The sequence below is a fragment of the Vidua chalybeata genome, chromosome 10 (assembly GCF_026979565.1).
Source record: "Vidua chalybeata isolate OUT-0048 chromosome 10, bVidCha1 merged haplotype, whole genome shotgun sequence".
In the NCBI taxonomy this organism is placed as follows: Eukaryota; Metazoa; Chordata; class Aves; order Passeriformes; family Viduidae; genus Vidua; species Vidua chalybeata.
The window spans coordinates 21976044-21988804 of NC_071539.1; the positions used below are offsets into that span (position 1 = coordinate 21976044).

At 48.6% G+C, this 12761-nt stretch overlaps 1 protein-coding gene across 2 annotated transcripts in view; it reads left to right on the top strand.

Annotated features, from left to right (window-relative positions):
• The window catches only part of HDLBP (high density lipoprotein binding protein), a 38695-nt gene that overhangs the window by 5015 nt on the left and 20919 nt on the right, over positions 1-12761 (top strand). The window contains exon 1 of one of the 2 annotated variants that reach the window (XM_053951358.1): positions 8954-9024. The exons of the other annotated variant lie outside the window; for it this stretch is intronic. The gene's annotated coding sequence lies outside the window, so the exon portion shown is untranslated. Of the gene's footprint in view, positions 1-8953; positions 9025-12761 lie in introns of those variants that run through there. 2 annotated transcript variants of the gene reach the window in all.

A 12761-nucleotide genomic window follows, 5' to 3' on the forward strand; every position in this document is an offset into this window, starting at 1 on the left:
CAGTTTTGCTGTTTTACTGACAATTTTTCAGTGATGAGAGAACTGCTTGGGAAAAGTTTGGGGATGGAACAGATAGATTTATTCAGCATTAATAGAAGAAAAGAGGCACACCCATCCTTCCCCCTGAATAAAAGACCCCAACAACAAAACAAACTCAAACACGGAAACAAAGCAAAACCAAGAAACAGAATTCTATAAGAAACTTGCTTATAAATGTATGTCAGTGTGATTCCAGTAAAAGTATCCACACATATACAACTTGTGTGTATGCCACATCTTTTACCTGCAAGAGAAATACCTGTGAAGGAAAGGTTCTGGGAGTTCTCATATCGTGGTAATTGATACTTGTGTGCTGTAGCTCTGAATTCAGCAACATCCCAGCAAATAACTGGATTTTAAGGAGGAAAGACTTGGAACCCTGTTGTGTTATGACTATTACAATCCTGTTTGGAGGAGGCAGGAGCCAGCCTTCTCTCTGTTATTGAATTGATAGTTGCTTGTTGAGATCTCTCTCCAAGCCCATAAAGTGCTGTCTGACCCCAGGTCACATGTCAGGATTCTGGTTTTAAAGGAAGGTTACAGGTGTTATGTCTCCCAGTAAATACCATGAGACAGGTGTAGCTGACTGTCACAAAGGTAACCTCTGGCATGTTTTTCATCAGGGATTGGATAACAAATAATCTTCTTACATCATTCAGATTTCAGGCTTGGCTCCAGGTATTGGCACACAGCATGGACATCACTCCCCTGTCCCTTTTCCTCACCCATGTTGGTTTTGGTTGACTGGTATTTCAAAGGTTTTACAGCAAGTTGCTGAAAAATCTGCTGAGGCTTTTTTTTCAGAGGAACACTGACTGCCTTGATGGCCAGTGCTGGATTCAGGTGGTACCACCTGCTGTAACATCACTTGCTACTTCTCTTCTGCTTTTTTGTAGTCCCGTGTTTTTGTCTATCCCTACATTTGTGGCACTGGAAATTGAACTGGGTATTTCACAAAATAAAGTGGATATTTGCCAAAGATGAGTGACAAACAAAGCCAGGGCAGGCTGTGTGGCCAGAACTGGGACCTCAGGCATGGGATGGGTACATGGGTTGAGTTAGGAAAAAGGAAGAGAGTAAGGGATGGAATTAAGATTTCCCCACTGTCAGGGACAAAGGCAAAGCCAGGGAAAGCCACTGTGGGGGAGGAGGCCAGGAGTGATTGCAGTGGACTTATTACTGCTTGTCCCAGAAGTTGGTGGGCATTTTTGTGTCTCCAGTGTGCACTGGGGATGGTGTGGACTGCCTGACTTCTCCTGCCTTTCTGAAAGAGGAGAGCAGGCTTCTGCTGTTTGTACAGCAGGCCTCAGCAGTTTCCACTGCTCAGGAGAAAGTAAGTTTGCTGTTATCTCTGTGCCAGCGATAAAGTTGCATGTAAACCTGTACTGGAGCAGTTGAAAGGAAAGCTGAAAAGAACAACTCCCAGAGCAGGCAGGGTGAAAGTGGGAATGGGAATATATTATGGTTGACCTGCTAGTGCATATGCCTTTGTTTTCAAAGTGAATACTTCAGCAGTTGGTGCAGCATGCTGGGATTTAGGTGTTTTGTCTTACAAGGACCTTTGGAATGTCTGGAGAATAGCAAGTTGTAGGTATATGACTATTGCTTAAAAGTAGAGATGGTTGTGTAGCATTGAAGAAGCTTAAAAGTGAATTTTTACTCTTGCTCTTATAGGTTCATTAAATTAAAATCCTGAGTAGATGGCTCTGTTGCTTGCAGCATAGCTGTGGGTAAAATGAGAGCAAGCAGTGAGTATTTACAGAAGGTTGGAAGTTCTTGCAAATTCAGGAAACGTTACCCCTGTATTTTATTTGAAAACTCATCTTGCTCAGGATACCATTCCAAGTGGGTGGAGGGCTGAGCAGCATGAGGTATCAAAACAAAAAAATAGTACCCAAAATGGTTCATGTCCTGTTCCAGTTCAGCCCAAAGATGAGCAGGGTAGAACTGGGAATGATTCAGTTATGAAAAGGGGTTTTAAGCATAAAATAATATTATTTGTAACAATTAGGGGGAATAGTTTTACTCTGAGTTCTCCCTGTCCGTCTTTCTCTCCTTTCATAGCAGGCTTAGAGTGGCCTTGCAAATTTGGAAGGGAAGACTGTCTGGGTTTTTCACTGTCAGTTTAGATCACCGTGATGTAATTCTGTCTAACACATGAAGAGCCTTTTGCTTGGCCTAGTAGAGATTAGGAATTAGTGCTTGTCTGTGGATATGCTGAGCCCCTGTTGCATGTGCTATGAATAGGACAAAGGGAAGGCAGTGCTTAAATAGTGAGGGTCTGAGCATTGCATTTCCCAAGTGGCAGTTGGAATCAGATATTTACTTTAATGCTTTTTCAGAGAAATTGTTGCCAAACTGAAGGTGGGTTTTTTTCATTTTTAAATAGTTCTGTCCTGCTCCAAACAGAGCACTAGCCTCCCTGCAAGTTTCAGGCTTTTATTCTTTTAAGTGTTTTGTTTGTCACAATAAGGCTAACTTTTCTAGGTTGTAGTTTCAAGCTGCTTATTGCAAGTGAAAGATAGAAATGAAGAAAATAAAATTTACAGAATTAGAGAGTCTCGTGAAGCCATGTGACTTGGGAAACTGGAATTCAGAGCAAAACATACCAGAGCACATAGAAGTTTATAAAAATGGAGCTCTGGCATTCTCTTGAGTCTTCGTTATCCAATAAACATTTTGAACTGAGGAATCTTTAAAATCTTTCAAGGAGCCTTGAACAACTTTGCTGAGGTTATTTTATATAATACGTGGAATCAAAGTAGCTAAGCAAGATTAAAAAGAACTGTTACCCAAATAAAATGGACAAAACCAAATGTCTGTTTACATTTTTGCTTAAATTGCATTTTTCTGCTCCTCCCCTGAAAAGTGGCATTGGGGAGGTCTCATTTAGTTTGCCACTGTTCTTTCTTTTTTTCTTCATTTTCTGTATATATTTATCCAATCAATATGAAAAGAAGTGGTTGTTGTCATCTTTATCAACTGCTGTAAGCAAGTACTTAAATTCTGCCCTGCAAAACATCAGCTTAAGAGTACCTGGAGGAGGGTCTTAGTGGGTCTGGTGACAGGTTTGAGCTCAGGGACACAATTGACTACATTTTCTCAGTATATGACAGTTAATGTCGAAAAAGGTAAGTTTAGGGCTTGTGAATCCCTTGCCCTTTTCAAGCTAGGTGATGTAGAGTGGATGAGAGCTGCTGGGAGCATTTCTTTAAAAAAAATTGCCACATGTTCATTTTATATTGCAGTGGCCAATGGAGAGAGATCAGGAGACACTGAAAGGTAAACAAAAGAACTTCAATCCAGTAGCCAAAGGAGAGCAAAGTGAAAGTTTCCATTTGAAGAACAGGAAAAGAAAAATAGTGCATGCTTTGTTCTGCAGTATCTCCAAAATCCTCGTTTCTTGGGTAACTGGGATATTAGCAGGCTTTGGAAAGCACCTTTCAGCTCTCTAATTGTGGAAGATTTTTGTTCTTCTGCAGTGTGGAATGGCAAGCAGTGCTGCAGCACCCCTCTGAAAGCACCTGGGAGTCATAAGGACACACTGTGATGGTAATTTAAACTAAAAAGCTGAACTAAAAGTTCAGATCAGCATAAAGAGCCAACATTGAAATTTGAAGTTCTAACTGCAAGTAAGAAACCTTTTTTCACTGTAAGGATAGTCAGCAATTGGAATAGGTTGCCCAGAAGGTTTGTGCAGCTCTGAAGGTTTTCAAGACCTATGTGAGGAATGGCCTGGTCTGACCCTGCTTTGAGCAGGCCCCAGAGGCTCTGACCTCCATGTGTTGCCAGATATTCTGAATTTCTGTGATTTCTGTGCCATTCCCACTTTCCAGGCAATATATTTGGAGTCTTTGTTTTCTGAATCACTTTTTCCATTCTTAGTCAAAAGAGTGTTTTGCTTTACTGTGAAACTGGAAGATACTGTATTTTTCTTTATCCCTCATATTTATTCCTTGTGAAAATGTTTATTGGCTCCCCAAGGCCAGGAACCTGAAATTTGCTTCCACTCCTTAAAAATTCTACTCCTTTGCAACTTCTTGGAAGCCAAGTTTATGTTAAATCAGTTTTCTCTCACAGTGCAAGTGGAAGGGCAGACTCAGATTGATCCTCTGTGGCTTCTGTCTGCTTTGCTTTTGAATTGATTTTATTAAACTGTCCATTGATTTTTTTTTTTTTTTTTTTTTTTTTCTTCCTCATCTCTGAAAAGGCATTTGTTTTGTCACAGAACCTGACATCCAAGGATCACAGCATTCTGAACAACTTGAAATGAAATAACGAGTCCACAGAGAAAATCAAGATGCTGTGTGTGCACAGCCAGGGCAACCAAGAGAATTTTGCTCGTCAATTCACCAAATCTGCAGCAAATCTAAGAGCAGAGCTTGAGTCTCTTTACTGGGGTTTTTTTGCTTGTTTGTTTGTTTTTCCATTCAGTCTCATTTTCTCACAGTGTCCCTGTGTAAAACCAGCAGCTTTTCCTCCCTCTGCAGTCAGAAGGCCTGATGCTCCTTGTTCACACTAAAACTGTCCACACCAGTCAGTTGCTCCTCTTCTTCCTACCTATTCTGCATGCCCCTTGTTACAGAGCACCCTGTGTTAGCCTAGGAAGGGCAGTGTATATATTCTTTGCTAGCTGATGGTTGCATAATTTTATTGTCAGAGTGCCCATGAAATAAATCTTTTAAAGACCCATATTTGCCTGAGAGCCCTGCTGAGGTTTGTCATTTTCCTTCAAGATCAAGTCCGCTCTTCTGTTCCTGCAAGAGCATTGCCCTCGATAAACAATGTAGGTTACCAGGAGAAAAGCAAGTCGTGTTGCACCCACCTGGGACCCTAAATTTTATACCACCCAGATCCTGTGTGAGACAAACACACATCTCTCATCTTCCTTCCACCACCCTCTCTTCTTCACAATATCACTAAGTGGTTGGAGCTGGGATTAGTGTCTAGGCTTGGGTAGATTTTTCTCTTTCTCCCTATAATTCTCTAAGTGGGTATTTACAGTGGGCCTCTGAAGATGGTGGGGCTGCATTAAGTACAGCCAAGGGGCAGAATTTAGCCTACAGAATCATTTCTTCCCAGCACTGATGTGTGAATGTGGAAGATAAGAAGATTTGCACATCCCTGGAACTTTTCTTCCTCCTGGCAAATAAGTGTGAACTAGTCTCAAAGTCACAGAGACATAGGCACTGTGGACTCATGTTCAGTCATTTCTTATGATGAAACTTTTTATATTCTCTTAGCGAAACTATCTATATAGTTTGACTCCTAAATACAGTTTAACAGAGATTTTCTGTAGAAATGCAAATTTTGTGTTGGAAGATCCCCTGGCGAGCCACAGTGATACAGAGCTGAGACACGTATCCTGCTTTGGCTGAGAACCTCAATGCTCTCTGCCATACAAGTGCCCTGCATCCTGAATCCTCTTTTGCTTGCTTTTTCTAGTGTGATGCAAAGTATACCCCCAACCCTTTTCTCTTAATGCCACTGGCAAGGGATGTGCTGAAATGGATGCTTTCAGGGAGTAGCTCTTTTGTGGTGTTCTCTGACTTGTGTGTGGGATAAGCACCCAGAGTACAAAAAGGGTGCTTATTTGTACAGTTCTAGAAATCTGGAGTTATATTTAACAGGAAATAAAATCATAGCACACACTCTTTGGAACATACTTGGGTTGCTTTCCAAATAAGGCTTTTGGTTTCTGGCAGGAAAAATAGGACTCTCTTATAACAACAGAAAATACGAATAGGCTAGAAGAAATGCTTTGCAAAATCCCAGCTCAGCTGAGGGTAGATGTGCCAGGAAAGACCAGCCTTTTTGCTCCAATAGTTTAAGGTGCAGTTTCCCTTCCCCAAGAGCTCATGGGCTGAAGCGATCATGGAAAGCTTCTTAACTCTTCAACCTTGCCTTCACATGGGTGAACACATGTTCCAAAAAAACAAGCCCCAAACCAGTTCAGTGTTAACTTTTATCTCTCTGTGTGTTTGATGTTTTTACTGTTCCCATTTGTGTCCTCCCTCAGATGGTGATATGAGCTGCCAGTCTGATAAGCTGTGGAAAGTATGCACTGCCCAATCCTTTATCCTTTCTGCCACCCCTTGGTGCTCTCTTTGGGATGCTTCTTTTTCTGTTGTTCTAACAAGTCATAAAATTGGGGCCTATTGTAATGCTGCCAAAATACAGGTTGCTTGAGGGAGAGTGGAAGGTTAGTGTTTGTCAAGGGGTTGGGTACCTTCTTCTGTCTCCATTCCCCTAAGCTGCCAAAAATTCCTGCACCTGGCTTATAGAAGAGCGGTTTTACACACATCTCCATGACAAGTGTATTTTTAATTTATTTTTTAATGTGAGATTGCATTTTTGGGCAAGTAAGTTAAGGCATAACAGATCTGAAGCAATCCCTGCAAACCCCTCTCTACCCAGACTCCATAGCCTCATGGAACACAAGGTATGGGATGGAACACGGATGGTCGATGTGCTGGTGGGAGCAGGAGGTTGAAATAAGCTTCCTGGCACCCTCTAAATGTGTTTTTGTCCATGCACAGTGTATTGCAGTTATATACTTAGTGAATGTGGGAGGAAAGGTGAGCTCTTCCGCCCCATACACCTCTTTCCCTGTGGAAGATCTTCCTCTAAGGAGAACAGCCTGTGACACATTTCCTTCAGCAGAAATCATTACTTGAGGGTGTCACACGGTGAGGTGCTCCAGGCCTTCTGGTAGTTTCTGGGACTGGCAGGCTTCCCTTCCACCACTTGCAACTACAAATAAAGGAATAGCAACAGGCAGAGGAAGATTGCCTCTTAAGCAGACCTGGAGAGGAAGATGTGATAGAAGCAAGAAATCCATAATGAGCTGGCAACCTGTGGCTGCAGCAGCACTATATAGAGAAAGCAGGAGAGAGCCATGCTGTTATCCCAGAGGTGGCATGTCCCCAGAGAGGGCCCCTGCTAAACCAGATAATGAGGTGGAGTTGAGGGAGATGTTGGTGCCTTGGTAAGATGCTGTAGGCTGGAGGCTGTGATGCTTCTCTGGTTCCCTGGCACAGGGGATCACGGTACTTACTCGTGTTAGAGTTAATTGGAAGTTAGTGTTGAGAGGAGCCTGCCTGCTTTGCACTGGGGAGATAAACCCGAGGGAGCAAAAGCACCTGAAAAGCATCCTGCACCTTAAGCAAGGTTCTGAGTTCCAAATTACAACACCCTGCACTGCATCTGCTGCCCAAAGCCTGGAGGTGCTGAGGTTTGCCCAGGTCCCTGTAGCTCTTGGTACCAGCCTGCCTGGGGGCCTTAGAGGTGCTTGTGGCATCCAGAGCCCAGGTGGTTTGTGTCAGAGCAGCCAGAGCCAGCTCCTGCAGCAGATGTGATGTGGCAGCAGTGGTCGCTGCCTTTCTGTGGAGAACCCTGTGCCTGGAGTGGTATTCCTGCATCCTCCCAGAGATAACAGGCTTTCTGAGGAGAGGCTGGGCTGGGTGAGATAGATGGAGGTGCCTGACCATGGTGTCAATTCTTGACAACTGTTCTCTGTTTAGCAGGCTTCCTGATTTCACCCACAAGTGTATCTTCATAGTTATAAATTGTTTGTGTCAAAAAATTCAAGTGCTTTGATGATGTCCTCCCAACCATAAGATAAAAAAAGGAGAAATGGAGAAATCTATTCTTGTTTATTAATAAGTAATAATTTTACGAAAGGCTAAATACCATGCATGTTTCCATAAATAAACATGTCCATTATATCTCTAACATTTACTGCATGTAATCAAAAGCAGTTAACCCAAAGACCTCAGATTTTTGTGGCCAGAGCTCCACACAGAAGCTTTAGTTTTGTTTGCTAGGATCTGAGGGTGCTCTCTCTCAAGGTGAGTGAGAAAACCAGTCACTAAGTGTAAGTTATGAATTATGAGAAAGATTAATGCTGTGTAGGAAAATGAGCTAATGCAAAAATCAGTTCAAATTTGATGTATTTTTAGTGATGGGATAGGGTTTTTTCCTTGGTTCCCTGACAGTGCAGAGCTAATAATTAAAAACATCTATGTTGCACAAAGTAATAAACATCCTTCTATGCAGGAAAGGAGGGTATTGTGCTTGCTGGCTTGCCTTTCCCCTCCTTCACTCTTCCCCATTTCCAAATTAGAGACTGGAATAAGAAGAGGGGCTTTTTTTTTTATTATTATTATTTTCTGGGGTATAGGGGGTGTGTTGTGGCTTTGAAGGTTTTCTATGGTTTTGTTTCTCTTTTTTTTTTTTTTTTTTTTCCTACTCTCGCTCTTACCTTGCCCCTTTGCCTGCCTGCAGCCTCACTTCGGGTAGCTGCTGCTCTGACACAGTCTGTGCAGGAGGAGGTGGATCAAGGGGCCTCTTGGGGCTGGGGCTTCGCTGTCCCTTTTCACTCGCGGGACCGGGCAGGAGCCCCAGCTGTTCGCTCTCTTCTCTAAGCCGTGGTTTTCAGAATGATCAGAGCCTTCATGAGGCACTACTCACTAACCCTGCGTGAAACTGGGCTTGACCAAAGCGGGTCATCCTGAGCTCTGGGGCAGTCGCGGGGCTAGGTAGGGCCCGCGGGCGGTTCGGTGCTACAGCAGCCTCAGCCCCCTCTGCCGCTGGGCTGCGGTCGGGAGGCGCGTTCCGCGGCGAATCCGCAGGGAAGGTGCAAAGGGCCTGTAGCGCGGATATCAGCCGGGGAACCGGCGGCGGCGCGGTCCCGAGGGCGCAGAGCGGGCGGCAGCCACCCGCGACTCGCTTTCCTCGCCGTGCGGGAGTGGAGCCGCCAGCCAGAGCCGCAGGCTCCCGGGCCGCTCGGCCGCAGCGGGGCGTCCCCGGCGGCGCAGGGCACGCGTGGCGGGCCGGCCCCGCCGGGAAGGGGCATGTCCCGCTGACGTGCGGGCCGGGGATTGGCAGCGGCCCGGCCTATATAGGCGGCGGGGCGGGCGCCGCGCCGTTCTCCCAGGAGCGCTCCGTTTCTCCAGAAGGGCGGGCGAGCGGGCACCGGCCGGAGTGAGTCACGGGGGATGGGGGGCGGCCCCTCCGCCGCGGCCGCGGCGCCGACGTGGAGGCTGGCGGGGCGGCCCGGCTCGGCCCGAGGCGGCCTTGCATCCTCCCCAGGGCACCGACGTGTCGGCGCTGCCTGGAAAGTCCGCGCTAACTTCCCGCCGGCCGGGCCGGGCAGGGCAAAGTCCGGCAAGGGAGGGCATCCGGCGGCGGGAGGTGGGGAAAAGTCTGGCCCCGCGGCGCGGCCTCGGACGGCGGTGGCGTGACTGTGCCGGCCGGCAGCAGCTGCCGCGTATGGCCGGCGTGTGGGGCCGGGCCGATGGGGAGGCCGGGCCCCGCGGCTGCCTCGGGAGGGGGAGGCTGGGCCGAGGCGCGGCGTGGATCCCGTCCTTGGTGGGAGAGGGTTAGTGGCGCAGGCCGAGGCGACACCATGCCGTTCCCGGCCGTCTTAGGGTTTGATTCCGATAGGAGCCAAAGCGGCCGGAGGCGAGCCTTCGTCCGGTGTTGGTCAACCGGCGGAGTGCAGCCTGCCCCGGGTCGCGGGGCCGAGCGCTCCCCTCCTGCCGTGGCTATAGAAGGACGAGCGCCCTGGCCACTGTCGGCGGGGGGAGGTGCCAGCGCCGGGCCCGGAGCTGGCCGTACCCGCCGCGCTACCGCCACCGGCAGCGTTCCGGCGGCCGCGGAACCGCGCTCGAGGCTGTCACTGGGCCCCGCGGGAGTTCCTGCCCTCCGCTCGCCTGATGCGGCCGCCCCCGGCCTGCAACCCGCCGGGCCGCGGCGGGCTAGGGCTGCTGCGGCTGCAGCTGCCCCGTGGCACTGGCCGCGCCCTGACCCCGTTCCCGCACGGTCCTGGTGCGCTGGGCGCGCCCCCGCCGCCCCCTCCCGCTCGGCCCCGCGGGGGGCGCGGTGACAGCGGGGCCCGCCGGGCCCTTTAAGGGCGCCGCCCCGCCCCGCCGCCCCGCCCCCGGTGCCGCCAGTGCTGAGGTGGCGCTGGCGGCGCCGCCCGCCCGGCCGGGCCCGCGGGGCCTGGCGGCTCCCCCGCCCCTCGGCCGGGCACCGCGGGGCCGAGCGGAGAGGCGGCCCCGTGCCGCTGCCCCGAGGGTCACGGTGGCGGCGCGGGCCTGGGTAGGCTTCGGGCGCAGGCAGCCCCGCGCGGGAGGCTCCCCCGCTGATGCCCCTCTCCCAGCCCCGCTATCTCTGCCTGCCCCACCGGCCGGCCAGCAGGACGCGGCCGGGTGCACGTCCTCGGTGGCGGGGCCGCCACAGGGCTCCTCCTGTCCGGGGCCGGACGCGGTGGCGGGGCCGGCGCTAGTGGAAGAGTAAACATGGGGGATGGGTCAGGGCTGCCCGCGGCCAGGGCTGCGGTCTATGATACATTAAGTCGGGAATCGCTATGAAGGGAGACTGCGTTCTGCCACACAGCAGCTGTCTGTCAGCCTGCTTCCCTCAAAACTAGGGGGCCTGGACCTCCAGTCTCTGAGTCCGTCGGTTTTCAGAAAGCAAGTATTGTGTCCACTCATCAACCGAGAGGTTGCCCTGTCCTGTGTGAACAGAGGGACAGTGCCTACCACGACCAGCCCGGCCCTGTTGCTGTGTGTGGTTCTCACTGCATGGGTTAACAAAGTAACCATGTTTTTATTAAAAATACTTTTAAATAACATGTAACTGACATTTCCATCTGCAAGAACTGATTGTATTGGCAGTGTAACTCATGACTTTGCCTTTGTTTCTTTTCATACAAATGTTTCCTGTGCGATTAGGGTCTGGCCCTTGCTGGAGGTTATTTTTGGGATGATTTCGTTCTCTTTATTGAGGTGTGCTCTAGACTTCTGTAACTTCTTTGGGTACACAAGGCTAGCCCTACAGGCAGTGTATCAACCAGGCAGTTTGAAACCTGTTGACCCAGTCAGCTACACGCTGGCATGACGTAGCTGTAATCTTAGTTTCAAAACCTAAGTGGGAAGCCAAAGAGGTGTAGGATCCAAATGCAATGCTTGAACTGCTGGTTTTGATGTTACATTTAAAATACCATTCTAATGGTTGCCTCTGATTTTGGCCAGAGATGAATCCCTGAGGCCTACAATATACCAGATGCTTGGGGTTGCTGGAAATGAGGAGTATTTGTGCTTAGCTTCTTGTATGGGTGACGAAGCAAAAATTTGTATGGATAAACACTGCCCTTTGATTTTGCATTGAATGTCTGGCTGCTCTCTGAGGTGGAGGCTGCAAGGAGGATCTGTGCAGCTGGTGTGTACACAGTGAAACCAGCAGCTGTGCCTTGAGGTTGTGTCTTTCAAGTAGGTGCTATATTGGGTGTCGTTCACTAATTTCTTATCCTTACCCTCCTCCTCTAAGGAGGAAAATATGTGCAAGATCAGCCAGGTGGTGTTTTCTGGAGAAATGAGAGTTATAAGCACGTGTGTGCCTTTAGCAAGGCTCCAGCCAGAGCTTGACAGCTGTTTGTGATGTCTAGCATGCTTCTCCCTCCTGCCTTCGTTTGGAGCCTGCCATGAGGTGGTGGCACCCTCATTAGTGACCCAACAGGCTGGAGGAGCTGCCACAGAGTCTGCAAGCCTTGCTGAGATAGTCTGGAACAGGTGCCATGGCAGTAACTTGCTTCCCTTGGATCTGCAGCAGCTTGAGCAGTGCAGGCATGTACCATGGACACGTAACCATGTTTTACACTGTGGTGTAACCCTGGACAGCAAGGAGATTTCTCCAAGATCAGGTTGCTAGCCACCCTTTCTGTACACAGCAAATGCCTTGCAGAGATCTGCATTGCTGCAGCAACTGTACTTCAGCAGCATGACTGGCTGTCCCAGTACCTGCTGCCTCATTCCTGGATTAATTGCAGCATTAGCTCTATTGCTCTGACGGCACAGTTTGTGCTGCCTTCTGCCTGTTAAAGGCATGTTGAAGTAGGGGAAAACAATAGCCTTGGCTGAGGTGCAGATCACGCCTGTATGACTCTGTTGCGTCACTGTTCTTCTCTCCTTTCCTTCTGCCACCATCAGCCTTCCTTACTGCATCACAGCTCTAGCATAATGTGAGACACCCCATCGGCAACACTGTGTTTTTAGGAGTGACCCTGGTTTGGGGAGCCTTTTCTAACATATTGGAAGATCAGAGATGGCAACTGTCACTTTCCTGAAAAGCAATCAAGTTTGCTGTACAGAAGATGGTCCAAGCAGCACTGCAGGGTGTGTGTGGGAGAGGAGCCTCTTGTCCCATAAGCAGGCAGAAGCACTGGGTTTTAGGAGAGTGCAAGCTCTGCAGAAGCACACAGAACAGCTCTGGGGGATTCTGGGTGTGGATATTGTACAACTGACAGTGTGTGTACTGTACTGGCTTTTACTTTTTCAGTAAATCTGTGGATCCAGATTTGGGAGATGGAAATATCTTCCCAGCAGTGTATTTTTCTTCCTGGTTCTGCCTTTTGTACATGTTTAAAATAGTCCATGTAAACCAGTGTAAATTTTCTTCTTCTAACTTTCAGATTTAGGCCTAGAGGCAGAATTTAGTGTCTGGTGCATGATCTTATTGCAATAAAAACTGCAGAGCTGGACTACCCAGCAGTTGAGTGTAGAGAGCCCTGAGTGTTTGCCTTAGTTTGTGAGGATGTCTGTGTTGATTCACCCAAGCTCCACTGAACTACATTCCTAACTTGTGACTGATGGCAGTGTTGTTGGCAGGTTTTCAGGTTGTTAGTCTCTTCTGACTAGAAAAGGTCTTGCTTGCAACCC